Source organism: Apodemus sylvaticus, chromosome 7 (genome assembly GCF_947179515.1).
Source record: "Apodemus sylvaticus chromosome 7, mApoSyl1.1, whole genome shotgun sequence".
Lineage (NCBI taxonomy): Eukaryota > Metazoa > Chordata > Mammalia > Rodentia > Muridae > Apodemus > Apodemus sylvaticus.
The window spans coordinates 40,223,441-40,229,158 of NC_067478.1; the positions used below are offsets into that span (position 1 = coordinate 40,223,441).

General features: G+C 32.7%; 1 protein-coding gene across 2 annotated transcripts in view; it reads left to right on the forward strand.

The window, feature by feature from the left end:
- Syncrip (synaptotagmin binding cytoplasmic RNA interacting protein) overlaps positions 1–2,811 on the forward strand; it is a 33,681-nt gene extending 30,870 nt beyond the window's left edge. For both annotated transcript variants that reach the window (XM_052187682.1, XM_052187683.1), the window contains exon 12: positions 1–2,811. This exon is cut by the window's left edge. The gene's annotated coding sequence lies outside the window, so the exon portion shown is untranslated.
- Positions 2,812–5,718: the final 2,907 nt, after the last annotated feature.

The window sequence follows — 5,718 nt, forward strand, 5'->3', positions numbered from 1 at the left end:
ACACATTTCAGTATGTTCATTTGTACTTACATAATTTTAGAATAGTGGTTGCCAATAGCCTGTATGTTCCCATTAATTGGTTTTTTTTTTTCTTTCTTTTTTTGTTACCTTAATAAACCATTTTAGTATGTTGTATGTCAGTTACTGGGATAGCTGGGGCATAGAGTGTAATTTAAAATTTGTCAATAAGTATTCATTGGAATATATGTAAATGTGCCTTGCCGGTTACTGAAACTTACCTACAAAATGAGTATGGGGTGACAAATTTGTTCCTGGTGCTTAATGAAACTTTCTTCCACTGATTTTATATATTACCCTGTGCTTTTTAAAAGTACATCTCTCAAATCTTAGTGTAAGTTTGAGGGCTACACAAAGTATGTACATTTCATTCTAACATAGTGAGTATACTAGGTCGTGGAAAGTGGGTCAGTTAATTGTAGCCTTCAGCAAAATCAAATCTCAGTGTAATCCTTGGTGCTGGCATTTCCCATGTCCAAGGAGTAAAATGATCCTATCTAAGAGGTCATTGCCATGCCTATTGGCACTTAACTGTCATACCATTTTTAACGGACACTGTCAAGGTCTTTTTGTTAATCCTGGACTTATTTGTTGGGATATTAGAACAGGTTTGTTAAACTTAATGCATTGTCAAAGTTGAAAGACGAACACTTTTGTGAGTTCACAAATGTGTTCTTTAAGAAAACATTAAAGTTTGGAGCTCTGTGGGTTTCAAAGACTTGGCTTTTTTAGTTTGGGGACATGGGATGAATCCTTATGATTCAAAGGAAATTGTGAAGAATTGATGGTTATATTTAAGGGTAATGTAAACAGTGGTAATGAAATGTAGACTCAAGTGAAAATACTTGACAGTGTTCATTTTAATGACTTTGAATTTAAGCCATTATAATTACTTTTAAAAATTAAATATAATTTGCACTGTTCTGATAATGGGTGCAGTTTTTGAGCAATATAATCAGAGCTAAATATGCATGTAGTGATTAGTGATGTGAACAATTAAGTTCTGAGAAGAAATACTAACCGTGGTATTTTCAAACTTAAAAATTTCTGTAGAAAAATCAGTTTCAAACACTTACCAGAAGTCAAGAAAAACAGGCAATGCATATAAACATAATTTTGAATGTTGTGTGGCCTATAAAGCAATAATGCAATTTATATGGAATGTCATGGATATGAGAAATGGAAATGCGAAAATAACTAATCCTTTAGTAAAAATGTCAACATGTTAAACGGGGGAATGTTAACTAATGTAGGTTATTGCATTTGTGATTTGTTTATGGGTTCTTGGCTTTGACAGCTTCAAAGAATGGACAGAAGAGAAGTTAAATTTTGTATATATTGTCAAGGAAAGGATCTTTAATAGTCAAGTCCCTTCCTTGTGGTAAAAAAAGTATATCCCTAAGGAATTCTGATTGTTAAAAGTTACTTTACCAAAACAGATGCAAGGTTTTGTTTCTGCAGACTACTTGGCAATCAGGTGTTCATAAATTTAGTTTATCAGTTCTCAGGAAGTTACTTTATGAGAAAATTGTGTTAATTATATTCTTCCCAAGCATGTTTTTTTGTGCAAGATGTTTGGTCATTGAATCACATGTTAAAAATGGAGAACTGAATTGCACAAAAGGAATCACATTCACAATGGCATATAACACCACGAGAAACTTTTTACTGATAACTGTTAAGCTTTTATTGATTGAATATCTGACTAAAGTATACACATTTTCTCATGATAGATTAGGAATACCACAAACGGATTGATGGGGCGATCTGTGCTATATAACTGTATATAAGATATTTGAAAAGATGTATTTAGTATTAGGATGAACCACAAACTACATGGGAAAATATATTTAGTACAGCTTTTTGAAATTACCTGGTCAGAAACCGCAAAAACACAATGTTATGAAGTCACTATTTGACGGGGAGAAATTAAAATATAGAAGGGCTTCATGCATTAGTAGTCCTAGAGTAAAATGGTTGCTCAGGTTCCTAAAAACTCCAGTAATACCCTCCGTGACTGTTCTCCCCACATATAAATACAATAAACAGGAATTCAGTGGTGGGTATAAAGTTAACGAATAAACAACTTACTTTAACAATACACAAACAGACTTCTTGGGATGTTTTTATGGTGTAGTATTTACTAGTAATCTTACCACTCAGTAGGGCATGCCACTAAAGATGCTAATTAAGAACCAAGGCTCACACAGGCATTTTTTAAAAACTGAGCCAATATATAGATAGACTTTTGGGGTCTGTCACTTTTTCAAAGTTCTTAAGACATAAACCATATTAGCACCACAGTCTGCCTTCAATAATGTACCTAAAATGTTTTTCAGGACCAGAAGCATTCAGTTGGACAAATTTTTGTAAATGCAAGTCAGTATTACTCTGGGTCAAAGATTTTAATATTAACAGTAGTCTGGTAAACATTTAGAAGTCAATGAGAAACAAAAGCTTGTACCCAAGTAGAATTAAATTAGTTTTTAGCTAATGTAAATTCTTTTACATTTATTTATCCATAGAATTTATATTTATTTCATTCCTTTTGTCTCACTGAAAGCTGTCTGCAGGCTCTTTGATTTGGTTTAGATGTGTGAAGTACTGTCTTTTGCCAAAAACCTCAAATTTACTGTTTTTTTTCCCAACGTAGTAGGTTTGTGCTTGTTTGGAGATCAGTTTAAAAACTATCTGTACTATCTGTACTGCCTCTGATGTTAAGATTTTATGTATAGCATAAGGAAGCTAGCTCTGACTATATTTTCCTAAGAATAAAGACCTATTTTTGTAGCATGTCTTAGGATCTCCAGGAGTCCAAGAATTATTGTGAGTGTCCTCCATTTCATCATTTTTCACTCAACAGCTTTTAAATAGACACTTGGAATCTTTAGAGCTCTATCATCGCCTTTTGATCATGCATACATTCAGAGTAATTAGCAAATGGTGAAAACGAATTTTCCAACAAAAATTCCAAGCCACATGATTGGAAGATGTATAGAATAAATGTTTTGGGCTGGTCTTCATTTATTGTTTTTTTGGAAATACATGGTCACATATTTGCTAATGATAATTTGCTTCTTTCGGAACATGCTTCACCATGTAGTGTTCTTCTATTCTCCAGTTTTATTTCTAGCAAATAAAATTGCTTCAAGATTTATTTGAAAATGAGATTGAAGTACCAAATAATTCAGAAGAGGGGGGAAAAATAAAATCTCTTGATAAAATTTTCATTTATATTACTACCAGTGAGTTTATACTAATGAATTCTGCTGTATTGCATATTGAAGTTAGTGGCTTAATTCGGAACCTGTAAGTGTATTCAGGATTTTCTGGTTACTAGCTCAGGCTAGAGTTTCTTTTGGGGATGGTTATGGAAGAGATAGGAGTAGTATGAGACACTTTTAAGATCCTTAACTTTGTTTCTTGATTTAAAATTGTTTTTAGTTTCTTTCTTATCTAGCCAAATTGGTATTGATTAGTGAGTATCATTTCAGAATGGCCATGGAGATTAAACAAATCTACAAACAAGTATTTGAAAGTCCAGATAATCACTTCGGTGTCTTCAAATAAATGTTAAAGCTTTCTAAGATGTATTTCTGACACAATAAATTTAGATGTGATAACAAGAGAGTTTTTTTTACAAGCTTACTTGTTACTTAATTTATTATAATTTAAAATTAATATATGATTTGATAATTCTAAATGCTACATAATTTTTATGTGTTAAACTTCTGAAAGGATTTTTGAGATGAAATTTCAGCTTGGAGGAGCTGTTTTCATTTTTACTTTTGTGTGGAAACGGTCAGAAGGATTTGGTAGGCAGGCTATTAATTACTACAGGTTGCCAGTAAAATAAGGTTTTCTAACATTAATATAAGACATGTAAAAGTTATAGATTGCTTATTCTGTTCCAGAGAAGTCCTGACAGTTCCTTCTGTGTTGGATCATTTAATGGTGTTACCTTGAAAATGAAATGAAATCTGAGTACTTATCACATAACGAAACACATGTACTATATACACTATTCAAATGGCAAATTGACAAATCAGAGGCATATACATTATTTAAAACCTAAGGAGACTATTAGTATTTTTATTGGTTATAGAAGCATCAGGTGTACCTGGTGGTACATCTTAAAATTCCAGCTACTCATATTGAGATATAAGCTAGAAGAAATAGGAACTACATTTGCAATTGCTTTAATATGCCATGAAGAATTAAAAAGCATGTGTACCACTTGTTCTCTTTATTTTCAATATCTCTGAGAACAGAAATAGCAATAAGGTACAGTTATTGTATAGGTTAGCACATACTTTTAGCTTGTGTCCTACAATCAATGTTTGTGTAGGACAGTGTAGTTTTGAACAAAGTTCATTTGCTTTTTCTTCTTGAAATAATAAGAATCATGTTAAATTCTAGTGGACATACTGGGTTTCTGAAAATCCATTTAGCATTTAGGAGCATTAAGCAAAGAAAGAGTATACATAGAGATACTATGTTCATTCAGTTTCTATGTCTTACTGCTTTTCAATGCTTTTGTTAACTAGTTAATTTTTTTGGTTCCTCCTTTTAGAATGGAAGCTCCTTGAGGGCAGGGAATCTTGAGTAATGGTGCTATACAGGCCGCTAAAAATCTTAAGCATTTTCCAGTTCGTAGATACTCAGCTAATTTGCTGTGTTATTCAGAGAAAAGAGACATTTAGTAGCCCTGAAATGCTAACACAATGCTGCCATTCTGGTAAATTAAGATTATGAAGATTCATGTTAAAATTCTCAGACTTAAAAAAATTAAGTGTTTTTGATTCAAGGATGCAGATGCTGTATGATTTAATTCTTGTTGTTTTATAAATCCTCAAATAGCTGTGTAATAGTCATTACTTAACAATTCCTTTATTTCAAATTGGAGGGAAAATGCTTGCACATTATCCTTAGCCGTTCCAGTTTCAATGCATGGTACAGAAAACCCTTCATGATTGTTTATACCACTGAGTTTTGCAGGCTTCTAGACATTCCTCTAAAGATTTTTATGTAGCGATTGGTGAATGAGAACATAACGTTTTGAAATCACTGATTTTTTTCAACAATATTTACACTACTATTGGGAATAACATAAAAAAGGAGCTACATCTACATGAATAGTTTTATTGCCTACCACTTTGTAGGTCAAAGTTAGATCATGATAAAGTAGTTTTTAATTTTGAGGAAAGGTGTTCATGTCGTGTTTGTAGCTGACATTTCAACTTGAATTGTATTTCAATATTCAGGGCCCTGTATATATGAAGCCACCACTCTGCACCTAGCTCCATTGATAATAACTTAAAACTTACATGGAAGTCAGTTAAATAGCACAGGCTATGAAAGCCCTCATGTATTCCAGTCCACTTCCAACTCTTGTAATTATAGTGGTAACTTTTAAACCTCTTTCTCTGTTTTTGTTCTTGTTTTTGTTTTTCAGGAAAAGGGTTGTTTCTAGCCCTGGCTGCCTTGGAACTCTGAGTGAGGCTGCCCTCATAATGAGGTCTGCCCATTTCTGCCTCCTGAGTGTAGAGTTAAAGGTGTATGTCACCATGCTTGGCTCTTTTTAACCTCTTAATTCTAAGTAGTATTTCCCCTTTTGAATTTTGCTTATGTTTGTTATTATGTGTTACTTTTTTTTTTTTTTTTTTTTTACTAGAAGCACACATCTGTAATCTCTGGGGG